A 14,977-nucleotide genomic window follows, 5' to 3' on the forward strand; every position below is an offset into this window, starting at 1 on the left:
CTCAGTGTATGTGTACGATATACACAGTTGTGTGTCTCGGGAACAGCGGTGACCAATCACCGTCAATGCAAAAAATAAAGTGGTCTCTTCAACGTCCGCAAAAGGCGAACACTTTACGAATGACATCAAAACTAGCACCCAAACAGCTCAAATTTATGGGATCGCAAACCTCGCACGCATAATACAGGACTAACACAAAAACGCCCAGTTTTGAAAGGATAGTTGTGTGGATGTTTATATCCTACTTAAATGTTATTTCCGATTCACATCATCTCGTTCAAAGCGCGTTTTGTAGCTCAATTGGGCTGTTCCAGGACCTAGTGTCCCTTTAAGTGCAGACACGACAAGCAAAATAAAGATTTTTCTTACAAACATTTTCTCGAATAACACTCCGCCTGTGCAGTTTTTCCGCCCCTGCAAAGTTTCACCTAACCTATTATCGTTGAAACTTCTAAATATTAAATAGGCCCATTTTGTTTTGATGGACAGCTGTAAATTTAAGTAATATTTTGGTTTCAGTGGATTGTTTTGTCCAAGAACAGAACATACAAATACTCTAGAGGCTTACCTGGGGCTTGACTGCACACCACATCACAGGGAGCCGCACACGGACGTCAGGAAACCAGACTGCACCGTTGCGCTAATCGCGGCCCGTGGTACAACTGGCCCCATGGGCGTTGTCCCCATCTCTGTGGAACGGACTTAATGATTTCACTAAAAGACGGTCGCAAATTCTGCTTGAGTGAATCTGCACAATGGTTGCCAAATACTGTTTGAAGAGAAATGGTACAGACATTGTCTGTTTTTGTTGTGCCCCTTAAAATTCTCTGCTAGCCCATTTTTTTTTCAAGCCACGACCGCGCAAAACACTTCCTCGTGCGTACGACACACGACTTGAAAAGATGGCGGTAATACCCACAATGCCTTGGCAAGTCTGCGTTGACACGGGAGGGCGCCCTTAGATAATGACAGTAGGCAGTGACGTGATTGAGATCCAGGTCAGGTTTTGTGTACAAATAATTGAACATTAATAAATTAGTAATGTTACTTTTGTAACAAAACCAACTCTGGGATCCGCCACTTAAGTGAAATCAACACAAAAGTAATGTTGGAAAGAATAAAGAAATTTCAAATTTCACTAGTCACTTTCTTGTGGCCTTTAATTAAAAATACTGAAATTATTATTATTTTATATTTGCAACAAATTTGGCTTTACGGATTAAATGGAAACAAACTAAATAACAGACAATAACAGGAGTCCAGGAGAAAAATAAGATTGTTTCGGTAATAAAGTTTAAATTTTGGGCGAACAGCCCAACCACGATCATTAAAATGTGTTGCAGTTTCATTTTAAACTTGCAGTTGAGAGATTTACTTCCTGTGCTTACTGGCCCATCAAGTAGCAAATCACTCTTTTCCTAAAACTTTTCCTGGAAGGGGACAAAACAACCCCTCGCCGATTAGCAATCGAACTCTCCCAAAAAGCACTCATTAAAACAAAAAAGCCACATGCACAGAAAGCAAACCATGCAAACTATTACATTATCACAGTTTAACTACCAAAATACAATCATAATTACAATCGTTAATCATTAAACAAAATCATAATGTACAGTAAAACGAACAAGCACGGCTGAAATAGGGCAAAGGGCACATAACTGCACGTAAAAGAAAATGTACGACACCAATAGGTTAACGACGGACCTTGAGTCACAAGTTCAAGCCGTGTTGGCAGATCAAAAACTGAAAGAAACACATCTCAGAGAGATATGTCTCTCCTATCAGTTACCAGCTGTAGGTTCTCAATGTGCAAATGTGTGCTCAGGTTTTTATACCTATACTACTGGCACTTGAAATGCAAGGTAAGTAATTTATGCAAATAATTTACGGCAAGTCCTTTTTAATCCAGTGACGTGCTTTTGGAGAGCCCAAGTTAAATACATGAATTGTACTCAATGTGTCACGGTGCTCAATTGAATAAAAGGGTTAGGCTAGTATAAAAAGAAACAATTGGCTTGGCCAGCTAGTGACAATTCTTGTTTACATGCGCACTCTGGTAAGTCTAGTGAATGACTTATCAGCTAGCAAGAGTGTCAAAAGGACTACAAATTATTCCATTCTTATCCGACAACAAATTAAAGTGGTTTTCGATACAATATCGATTTTATGTCTTTCCTCGTGAGAAATTCTCAGATCTCTGGATCAGGAAATGAAAATTAAATTAAGGAATAAAAAAGCTGCGACCTTTTCCGTTTGCACTTTGAAGTGTACTTAGAAATAGGCCAAGTATACATGTGATATAAACTATACTAAGTCAATACTCCCTATGTTTAAATACAATTCAATCGGATAATTATGAAATAAAGGTGAAGCCTTGTTTGTTGATGAGACATTGTAACTTTAATGACATAAAGTAAAAATTCAACGCAGATCAATATTTCCTTCGTGTCATTGAGATTTAGATTGTATTTTCTTTGTTTTCATGGTTCGGGATCGCTTAATATGCGTTGTAAATAATGGTTTCATATTCCAGTTGCTTTCTAAAAGAAATTATTAAAGTACAATGCAATACAACGGAATACGATTGACACAAAGTGTTGGCACTGTGGAAACAACTGTAGTTAAAAACATGGAACTAGAATGCAGTCCATAAGTCCACTACGTTAGTTATTTACTTGCAACAACAACAAAAAAAGAGAATTATTCTGCTACTTGAAAGAGTACGTACGTGTGATAACAGATATTAAGGAAAAACAGGTGAATATAACATAATCTGTTCTTGAACAATTTATTCTCTTTTGTTAATTTTTTTTCAAACACTTTTGGAAATAATAGTAAAATTTTCAACAGTTTGTGCACCTGCATTTGAAATCACACCTGATTTGCATCGAAATATGTCAGCAGATTCTTTTTCCACATGTGGTACCATTTTCTAAGGATTGTATATCCTAAAAACAGTGCTTAACTTATTGTTTCGCTTGCAGTTTTTAAAAGTTGTCTTAACACCAAACTCTGCACGAGCGTCAGTGTTTGACGGCCTCAGTGTTTGATAAGAAATCAACGAGTGCCATACATCCACTATAGGTTTTCAAATCAGTGATGTTCTCATACATACGCGCACAATTTGAAGTTGTCAATACTTTGTCAATTTAAAATGTTTCCAGATTCACATTTGGCAAATCACATACACTCTTTTAAGTCCTGGGTCAATTTTGGCCTGACATTTTTTCGAATAAAAAAATACACTTAATTGTTGCCTTCCCGGTCATTTGACCCCAGGCAATTGTTGTTTGACCGACAAAAGTATCATTTTGACCCCAAAGAGAGTCTGGTCAAATCTTGCCGGATTTCTGAGCGTTTAATACATGCATGTATGTCTTTGGTCATTGCATGGGTAATGCGAAGAGGAATTAAAGACAGTTTACTTGCATAAATTGCAAAAACAGGTCTCTGCGCATTGTATGCGTTATGAAAATTTGTGAGAATAGTCTATGTCAACACGAAAATAATGTCAGGTCAAATCTGTTCACCTGGTACATAATGTATTGTGGTTTGTCATCCCATTACACTCTTATAAGTCCTGGGTCAGATCCGACCCAGAATCTTGGTGACATCTGCTCGTCCGATGTTCGTCAATGCTGTGCACAACGTGGTAATTTGTTGTGCAACACCGGTGGACTGGGCCTGTTTCCATGTTACAAGCATTTCAAGACCTTGCCTTATGATTTCGTTTGGGTATTTTTTCTCGATATTCCGAACCTCTATCGTCGTGAAGCCCAGCTCAATTGCCAGTGTTACCCAATCAGAACCAAGTTTCTTCGCGACCTCATTCAGAGTTCTGTCATCTAAACGTGGTTCTAAAAAAAAATTAAGATAACAATAAGTATACTAAGTAATACTATTGATAATCCACGCCCAATACACCAACAAATGATAAGTTAAACCAGAACTACCGGCATTTTTTTGTAGCAAAAAGAAGTAAAACTTGGCAGATTTTGAGTTACCCCCAAAAATCATGAAACCGGATAATTAATCCTGACTAATAGCCATTAGCTGCCGTCAGGTCGACTTTGCAACGACGTAGAACAGTCGCCGACTGACTTTTCAATATCAAGCTGCGCCTGAGCTTTACAACTATTGGAAATGATACGGATTATTCATCAAGTATTTATTAACATCCTCCTCGATACCCCAGAACCTCTACGTACGTGTGAGCGAGGATTTTTTTTACAAGTGATTCTGACATCAGTGTCTCCAGATGAGAGGGGCGGGTTTAGACACGGATGAAACATTCCCAGTTTATTTTTCTATTCAGTGCCTAATATGATAGAAAAAAAATGAGGCTGTGGTGAGTGTTTTAGTCCTGAATGCTTCAAAACCTTCCAAGAAACTTAAGATCTCATTTGGGTTGGCAAAGATGGTGAGTGCATGGATCAAGTTCATCTTCTACTATTCCTTAATCTTCGCCTATAGATCTTGATCGAAAGTAGAAAAAACAAAATGTGATTCTTGTTAGGGGACACATCTTTAAAAGAAGACAAGCTTGATTTTTTTTAAGGATTTCACTTGTCTCATCGGCCCAGTCGTATGCAATCTTATCGAAAATGGTTGACTTCCCGAGAATTCCCATGCTTGCAAAACTGTGACTTCTGATAAAGATATAAGTATATAAATTATGACCACAAATAGTTGCAACCAGGCCATGACTGATAGAAAAAGGTGAGAGTGGGGAGGGGGAGGGTTTAATCCCCCTTAAACTGACTCCAGAAACAACTGGTCTAGCTACATGTACTACTCACCTGCTGCAGCCATGGTACTTTGGATCACCCGGCCGGCCACAAGTGGAAGTCCTGTATGTCAATGAATAATGAAAAGCCGTGTCACATTGTTCTTTGGAACGATATCTTTTAACAATTAAAAAAGAAAAAACACTAAAGGACCATCTGGAAAAACAAAACATGGCAAGACAATCCTTGTAAGCTTGGTCACAGAGTCACTTTGCCGTTCGCATGGAGACCTGACTTATGTATCATGAAAGTACATGAAAGGAGTGGCGCCAGACTAATGCACCTGTTGCATAGATGCTACGTGGCACGAAAAGCAAGCCTCGTAGATCTGACCCAAGACCAGAGTAAATAACAGCTCACTAATGACAGTTACGAGTGAGAATGGTAAAATATGCAACGGCAAAAGTACTTACTATGTAACCTAATGTTAAGTACAATCCTAGAAACTGAACACAAGAGAAGAAATAAGCCACGGCTGTAACCAAACTTAATGTTAAATTCGCATCAGATTGATTCACAGACATACAAGATGGCACTAAAGCGCTGCAGCTACGTATATATACAACCACCAATGTCATGACCACTTGACGGAACTACATTATGCAAATTAATATCTCGATCAATATCCTTATATGGCGATGACTCAACTTTGAGTTAATGATTGACAAGCGACCTCAATATTCTGTCGCATACAAGCAAATTGCACAAATTAAACAAAACATGCGCTATTGCACTTTCAATATTTTTCAACTAGTCCTAATAAATTTTGTGGACATAACATTCAAGGTATATCTTAAACAAAAATAAAAAGCTGTTTGTTTTCAATCCTGGCAAACCGCGCATCGATATATATAATTATTTTAAAGAATACATTTGTCCCAGTAGTCCTACACGTTATGGGTTTTCCCAAAACGTTCTGAAGTCCACACTGAAGTTGGTTTTTCGCAATCAAATGCGCGATTTCAAGTGTTTACAAATGTAATTCTTGTCTAAGCATTCAATGAATGCAAATCAATTCACCTTTGAGCCTGAAGTCAACTAGACTTGATGACATGTCGTTAGATAGTCGTATTTTGTCCGTGAACATCAGTCGAACTCCATCGGCGCGGCTGGTATAATACTAGTACGTATATCGGCCGGGTTGCGACAAATCCAACGACTTGGCGAGTATGTTCTTGCACCGTTATTTATATATGCAAGCAGTGCAATACATATACAGTGCATTTTTGCGGTGAGATCCAATCGCGCACCGCTATGCAAATGAGGACTCATTCACTCCGTTACATGGGGAGTTTTCTCAATACGTCAGGGACGTGTTTGCAGATCAGGCGACGTTTTAACGAACAAATACACTCAGCTTGGTCAGTTGCGTATAGAAATAAATGTATCATAATACTTGATTTATTTGAGTCGTGTATGCCCTATAATAAATTGTGTAATGTTACACAGCACAAAGTACAAACCCTCGAAGTAATGAGAATGTCCTTCCGTAGTGGCCTAGAATGCACGCTGGAATCTGAACCAATCAGAATGCTCACATAGAATTCGATAGCGATTCAAATCATCATATGTCATCATCGTTTGGTCTGGGAACCAGAGTACACGCATTGCAGCGATAGTTTGCGTGTGTTGCCTGGAGCCAACAACCAGTACCGTACGCAAAGCAATTACCGACTTAATACCAAGTCTAGAAGTCAACAGGTACCGTGTAAAGGCCAACCTCGTCCCCAGTGCTTACTTTATTTCCAACCTCGTTTAGAATAGTAAGCCCTGGAAAGGAAACTTTCTTCCTGTATCCTGATTCGATACCGCAATTGGCTAGTAATGGATTTTTATCGTGTACTTGGTGTTATTATTCACAACGTGCAGTACCTGTTTTCGCGATCATCGGTCCACGCCTTCTTAAAAATACTAATTTCCTTTCCCAATTTATTCACATTAATGTGAAATATGATACTGCATGTTGTCTCGATAAGATCGTAACAGTTTATTATTTTTTAAACCGTGTTTTAGTAACTCACGCTGTGCTCGCGCTGCGACGAATTGACTCTGTTTTTACCCCAGTTACCGCATACAAAAACAAACGCTATTGTAACGCACATCCAGGCACCAGACTGTTCCCCATTTGCATACGTGTTCAAAAATCTTGCACATATGCAAATGATCCAATACCAGGGTGAGAGATCGGGTAGTGACGGGCACGTAGTGCTCTACACCCTGGGGACGAGGTTGGTGTATAGGCCTCCATATCTTGGTATAATCATGGCAACATGTACTTATGGTAATCTAATGGTGTTTTAACATAGGTTTTCCCGGACAATTGTTGAAAATGTGCATTTGAATTTGTAAAACATAACTTCAATTAGGCACTGATTTTGAGAATGACGTATATCCTTGTTTTATTTTCGCAATAACTATAGCTTCGATTTAAGTTTGCATCATTCAAATCAATGAATGTGTAAACGTTTTATTGAAAGGATCAAATACCGAAGCAGGGCTCGTCCTTAACTTTTTTTTCACTAGCCAGCCGGGCTACTAAAACAGACTCTTCACTAGCCTGCTGACATTTTCACTAGCCCGCATGTTGTTGTTGGTTTATATTTAGCTCCGATACAAAATAGGGTACTTTCAGGCTCAATTGTGAGGCAACTTCATCAGTGTTTTTAATAAACAGATCTAATAATTTAACCCTTTAAAACAGTTGATCAAATTAGACACAAATTGATACAGGTTTGCTTTCTGAATTTAGTGATTTATTTCTTCCTGCTCTTTCATCTTTGCCGTAGCCTGACTTGTCGCTCAAGCGACAGCGCAGTTTATGAATAATGATTAACAACACACATTCAAGTAACGTACTGTACGTCGCGAGCGAGCTGTGTGCGGACTATAGGCTAATGCATCAATGTACAAGACTAGTCGGCGTGCGCTTATATTGCTATGCCTACCAGTGGCGGCGCGGGGGGCATGGGGATATTTGCCCCCCCCCCCCAGTTTCCCCACCCCCCAAATTTTGCCCCCCCCCCCAGTTTTCTCCCAAACATTGGTACTTTGGTAGACAAAACACGCCACACATGCATTTATACAGCTGTAGGTATATTGTGCATGCAGCCAACGTCTTTGTACATTTGTTATACATTTGTTAAACATTATACACCATTCTGGGGGTTTGATACATTTCTCATTCATAAAACGATTACACGCGTGCGCGTACACAGGCTACAGATTTCATTTTGAATGCCCTCCCCCCCAAAAAATATCTTATCCCCCAGTGGGCTCCGTGCGCAAACAAAAGAGGGCGCGTTTTTCCCTCTTTTGAGAGCTCCGTGGACGGGGCTCACAGCGTGTGCGTACTGCACTGTACTGGTTCGAGCGCGAAGTATGTACAACTTCATGAATGTACATAAGTTATAGCCACCGCGTCTTCGCGTGAGCGTCAGGCGTCATCGACACGCGAATATGTTTGAATTCAACTTGCGATGGTATCCGAGACTAATCCCCACCTCCAATCACTTAGGATATTCGAAATACGCAGTGGGTGGATCGGGAACCAGTCTAGGTCCACCCCGACTCTCCTTTTCTGGCCGTTGATGGGGTACTTGTGCACGGATCCCATAGCCCCTCCCCCAGTCTATGTGATAGACCGCGGCGGAGATAGGGCTCCGTGGAGAACGGCTGATACTCAGACTAAGCCCCCTCCCCCCCCCCCCCCCCCTCTTCACAAAAGAAAATAGAGTCTGGCGCCACCACTCATGCCCATTAATGCGACCGCGTAAAACTACACTTGAAAAACTGCGGGTTTTGCAACCCTTTGAGAGGAAAACACGCAAAGGTTGCAGAGCATGTCTCAGAACGGCCACGATAATCGCATAGCTAGAATCGGTCCATGGTGCCAGGCTAATGCAAAACGCGTAATTCCAAAATTAACATACATGAATATATGGCTACGTCAGTAGATATGAATATTGATAGCGTTTCGCTCAATACTTTCTAATCTGGAAGGCGCTTTGTAAAGCTACTTTTTAAAACTGTATAAAGGCCTGCAAATGCAGACAAGCAAATTCATTTGTTACGGGGCATTATATAAATTAGGGGGGGGGAAGGAAATTTTGCAAAAGCACGTATTTACCAACTTTAAGATCAAATTGTTACACATAATGATGGCAAAACAACAGTACTTACGTAAATTTACACCTTGTAACAGTTACTACCTGCACAGAGGCCTCAGGCTGATGCCTTTACCTAGAAATCGAGCCACGAAAAGCTTGTAAAGTTTTCATGGGAATTTCATGCCACTTGGGCAATTTCAGAGTATAGGAACAAAATCGTCAACCCTAGATTACCAGTGAGTGCAGAAAGACCAAAATCTTCCCCACCCCTTGATGAGCATTATTAACACAACTGTATCCCCAACATGAGGGATTATTTTCCTTGTGCAGTTTCATGCATGTGCATCGCCCACTGCTACATTCACACAAAATAACAAACTTTCAAGACACCGGCGACAACAGATGGCAGGAATGTAAAACATCCACTCAATAAATAAGCACAAAGAAAAAAAAATTCATCATTAGCATATCTAGAAGTTCACCTTGTTGGTGAATATCAAATTATCAATAATAAACTGTTATGACAACAATCAACCTACAATTTCACAAGTGCAGTTTGACTGAGCGCAATCAACTCATTTTGTTAAATGTGTCTGTAATTGCCTGTTACTTTTGACAGGAAACCCTTAATTCAGTTCTACCACGTCCTACTATCTACCATCCACACAAAACACCTGGGTTTTCCCAAGGTGTTCCTAATAAGTTCCCACTGAATTTTTTTTTGTCTGCCGTGATGCGAAGATGTACAAAGTTTACGAGTCTGTGGGGGACTTTCCTTATCAAATGACGCGTTTTCAAGTGTTTACAATTGTTATTCTTAGCTCTATATCCATTCAATGCAACTCAATTCACCTTTGAACCTTTAGTCAACACGTACGTACGCGTATAGGCCCAAATAGCTTGATATAATACAACACGCAATACCATTCGTAGATTGAATTGCATTTTGCAATTTATCTAATGATATTTTAATACTGGTATTATGCGAAACTATAATTTAATGCAGTTCCTGTTGAATAAAAATGCTGAAAGAATTTCCGTGAAGTACACATACATCATGAGAATGGCACTAATATCTGGGCCAATTCTATAAAAGCTTCCAGCATCTCACTTAGTAGGAACTATTTTAACAGCGAATCTGAGAGCCTGATAAAGTTGCAAAAATATGTTGTAAAAGAAAAGTACGTTCATATCTCAACAGTTACATCCTGGACAATGCCCTGATGCTTTCACCAAGAAATCTAGCCGCACTTAAGTCCTCTAATAATGCAGGCCTATAAGACCTCTTTTAGGGGTAATGTTAAGTTGTGCACATGAGTTAATGTTACCATGTAAGACTGAAAATAGATAATTTAAAATTATCCAATCCTGTTGTCCGCAGTCTGCTACACAGAATCTGAGAAAGTCATGTGGCACAAGCTCAGCGTTCGTGTAATGGCATGTCAAACAGAACGCTAACTATGACATTATTTTCAAGGATAAAATCTGCAAAATACAAAGGTATTCACTATACCGCAAACTGATAGCGCCCTCTATTGTTACATATTTACTGCAATTGCTGTAATGCACACAAACATATTTATATCAACACAGTTGTTGTGCACACTGATAAAGCACACAGCCACAATAATGTTTAATGTATGTGGTATAGCGCCACCAGCGGCGGCTAGTGGAACAAACAGGCCAGTGTTAAAGATAATAATGCAGACAATACAAAGAAAAAAAAATGGAGGTCTATGTTTGTTCAATGAACAAAAGATTGGGCTTTGCCACACTTATGATTTTTTAATGAGTTCATGTATTTTTTTCGTCCGTGTGCAGTCAGCAAAATTCGGATTCAATCCCATATACGTACAAAGTTTCAATACTTCCAGGTCTATGAACTCTCTAGCTATAGGACTTCAAATATTCAGCTTAAAGATGACGTCACATGACTCATGATGACGTCAGTATAACACCACCTCAGTCTTTATGTATAACACTCCCATTGATTAAAGCATTCTCAATCTGTACAAAGGAGTGGTGCTATATATAAGACAATACTGAACACGTCATATCTGGCGGAAGTTGAGTAAAAGTTTCAATGTTTTAATACAAAATCCAACGTGCATTAAGTCACATCATTAGGCCAAAAAAAATTGATTCGGTCTCTGGTCAGACCAAAGTTCCGGAATTGACGCGGGGACGCGGCTTCTTCTTTTGTTTTTTTTTGGCTTTTTTTTTTCTTCAAGCTTGGATTGTACAGACAAGGTGGGGTACTATGTTGCTATTTGGTGTCCTCATGTACATTGGTGTCCTCAATAATTCGCCCTGGTGCTCTCGATCATTTGCCTTTGTGCAATTTCCCATTCCTTGGTGCTCTTTGGTAAAAATAATTGAGGAGGTGCGGCAATAGAGGGCGCTGCTGGAGCTACCGCGGAACATTTTTTGGGAAAAAAGGATTGACGCGCTTGATTAAAATCGACGCGCGCGCTGACCAGAGACCGACTTATTTTTTTTTTTTTTGGGGGGGGGGGGGGGCCTTACATGTATCATGTACAAGTTGCATACTGTCCTCATTCCGTAAGGTGTAACCCAAAGTAGCTAAACCTTTAATCAATAACGACGAGCTTGACGAGGGAGTCAGCCTAGCCTCTGCGCTCCGGTGTTTATTCACGTGATGGGCACGCCATCAATGACAAACTAATGAAACTGAAACAAGAAATACAAAATGCAATAGCTCAGGATATAAACGCTCATTCACAATCACCTGATCACAATGGAAGCTATTACTGCATGTTCGCGAACACACTACATAACCTTAGAACATGTAGTAAGAGTGCCAATATCAATGACTGTATCGAAAGAGCTTACAATCTGCACGTATAATTCATTTAATGAAATACAATAAAATAATGCCATGAATTATACACTCATAAAGCGCCAAAATAAACGTATACGTGGATTTCGAATAGTAAAGTTACATGTAAGAAATGTGGCTATGATAGTGTTTACAGAAAGTCTCGGTGCAAAAATCTCCTTAAAATAAAAGTCAGCTGTTTCAAGGCCTGTGGTTTGTGTCGAGAAAGAGCACGGAGCTGGGTCCTAGCTCTATGGAAAGAGCAATGAACCGCACAGTCAGCAGACTAGGTGTAACGGCCGATACGACGGTCCGTATCGCACGGCATCAGCGTGCGTCAAGGGCGGCAATCGCTGCTCAAAAGTGAGGGGGGACATATACCTGGATAAGAAGTGATGCGAGAGCGATGCGCGAAGCCCTAACGGCGTGGGGTTCGGGGCCCGCTTATAAGGGCCAAGAACAATTTTGCATTCCAGACGCTCTGTGGTGCGATCTGAGGATTTTTCTGACCACTTTAGCCAATTGTTTTGAAATAAGGATCATCTTTTAAACATCATTTTCGAGTTTGGGGTCATTGAATCAGCTATCCTGAGCTATAGAATCAAATGTAGGCTACCATTTTTATTCGGGGACAAAAAAGTGTGTGTGTGGGGGGGGGGGGGGGGGAACACAAATGATATGATATCCCTCACTTTAAAAACTGCGGGGGGGGGGGGGGACATATACCCCCGGCCCCACCGATTGACGCAGATGGCGTGCGTGTGCAATGTGGACCGGCCACCGCGTGCGTGTATCGGCAACTTCATAAGGAAAATCGCGCTGATTCGTAGGATCGTTACAAACAAGCATTTTGACCTAAAAATAAATTCATGAAAACGGACAATACATACAGAAAGCGGGAGCAAGTTTGGAAACTTAACTAACATAAATATTCATTAACGATTTTGATAGTTTCGATGGTTTCAAACGCCGTTGCGGAAGTACGTTCCATGGTTCGAGCATGCACCACGCTGGCTCCTGCCCCCTTTCATCGTTTTTGCTGTTATCTAGCGGTGGGAACCAGTGTACGAATATTGCATTTATGGATGCAGTATGTTCTTTCGTTAGACTCACTGCGCCATGCGAAGAAAAACCTGCTTATGTTGGAAAACGGAGTCGCCTGTGGATTTGGTCAAGAATTGCACTGAAAATTCACTCTCTTGGAGAGTGGAATTTTAACTGGCCTTACAAGAACAATTTTGAATGTAGCATTTTTTTGTTCGTGCGTTATGCTGATGCAATGACCAAACAAAATTAAAATCAATTGAAAAAATCAAGCAAAAACGTCATCATGACGTCATTTTACTTTTCACTTAAACACACTACTGAAAATGTGCACGCCAAGTTCCAACCCACTCGGCCTTTTAGTTCTGTAGGCATACGCCATTGAAAATGAACCTTTATGGTGACGTGGCACATGACACACGTTGATGTCATCGTGACGTGAATCGTCGGGACACAACTTTGCTATCGGGACTATGTCTATGATAACTTTGAGTGACAAAGATGAATGCCCAAAGTGGATGTCAAAAAAGTCAAGTACAGGTTGTACAAAGTCTATGGGATTTGGGGTAGAACATGAAGAAGACGGAAGAATACAGAAAAAAAATCAGAACAAAAAGACAGTCTTTTCTGCAACTTTGCGGGCGAAAAATCAGTACAAAAACATACCTTTTGCTGCAACTATGCGGAAAAGCAAAACAAAAAGACAAAAGGGGAGGGGTAAATCTAAAACTAAGGCTGTTTCGGCAAGTAAAATGAAAAAACAAAATAGTAAGAAGTAGTAGAGTCTGTCACAAGCCGATGTGGCCTATTGGGCCGCACCGGCATTTATCTCCGGTTTCAGAGGATATTTCTATTCCACCTGGAAGGGATGCTAGTCCATCGCAGATTTCTCTCCAGCTAATGCCGGTACCCATTTACACGCCTGGGAGGACGTACATGGGCAACTGGGGATGAACCAGCTTGCCCAAGGACACAACGTTTGGTCAGCAGTTGAAGTCGAACCCCTGACCCTCTGATCATGAGTCAAAAACCCTAACCACACTCCCGTGGGGAAAAAAAAGAGTTTGATCGCTGTTTACTCTATTGGAAGTTAGTTCCTGCCTCGGCAAATAATATGGAAGACATAATTTAACTTTTGAAGCGCATTTCTGGTACTGCACATATGGCTACCTGAAAATAAAAACGACAAACTTCAATTTGGATATTGAAGGTGCCTCAAACGTGGAGTTACTGTACCGCATGGTAAAATACAGGTTTCGTGACTGTTCTGTCTCAGCACAGACGTAATTAAATCATAACATAATATGGCTACCCGAATATAGAAACGACAAACTTCAATTTGGAGATTGACGGAGCCTCTAACGTCCTCGGAGTTAATATAACGCCTGCTTAGCATCTAAAAATACATGTTTTATGGCTGTTTAGTCTTTTGCACAGACGTATTAAATTCTGCTCTGAATTATCGAAAAAATGGTTCATGGCTAGACGGTACGAATCATTAATTTTCTGCCTATGCTTATTTTCTAAAAATAAATGCATCTGGTGGATTCTCGGTCTTTGCAGGGCATAATAAAAATGTCGCTCTACGTTAACGAAAGAATGGTTCGTGGCCACATTGTAAGAACTCTCCTGCATTAAAGTAGAAGAAATCTAGCGAGGTATGATTACAATCAGTTTGGGTCAAAACAAATAGAAAATGTACTAGGATATCTGTAAAAAAATTGAGATCATAAGCAGTTTTTGTGCCCTGACATTAAAAATGTTGACCAAGGCAATATCCACCAGCTCACAAATAAATGTAAGTTAATATATGATGATGTAATGATGACGTCAGACACAATCCACTTTTTTGGAGAAATTTCATGTTTCTAAGGATTGCAACTGATCATGAGGCGTTTGGAAGAAATTTTGTTTGTTTTAATATTGATGCCTCCCTTCATTCCCTTGGCTCTAAATTTACCAAAATTTCGTAGATATAGGGCAAAGTAAAATTGGGGTGAGGGGTCATTCAAATTGCAGAAAACGTTTGAGCAGAAGTCGGTAATTAATTTTTTTTTATTATTCCTCCGCCAATGGAGTTATGTTTTCATCGGCGTTGGTTTGTTAGTTTATTGGTTGGTTGGTTGGTTGGTTTATCTGTTAACAAGATAGCTCTAAAGTGGACGGATTTACTTGAAAATTGCTTAGGGGTGGTCCTTGGT

At 40.1% G+C, this 14,977-nt stretch overlaps 1 long non-coding RNA gene across 1 annotated transcript; it reads right to left on the reverse strand.

Annotated features, from left to right (window-relative positions):
* Positions 1-1,142: 1,142 nt before the first annotated feature.
* LOC119719892 lies at positions 1,143-5,324 on the reverse strand. Its single transcript, XR_005270014.1, has 3 exons — positions 5,201-5,324; positions 4,800-4,850; positions 1,143-3,857 (listed from the first exon to the last, which is right to left on the reverse strand). It is a non-coding gene; the product is annotated as an uncharacterized LOC119719892 (long non-coding RNA).
* Positions 5,325-14,977: the final 9,653 nt, after the last annotated feature.

This window comes from Patiria miniata, unplaced genomic scaffold (genome assembly GCF_015706575.1).
Source record: "Patiria miniata isolate m_02_andy unplaced genomic scaffold, ASM1570657v1 HiC_scaffold_9, whole genome shotgun sequence".
Taxonomy (NCBI): domain Eukaryota; kingdom Metazoa; phylum Echinodermata; class Asteroidea; order Valvatida; family Asterinidae; genus Patiria; species Patiria miniata.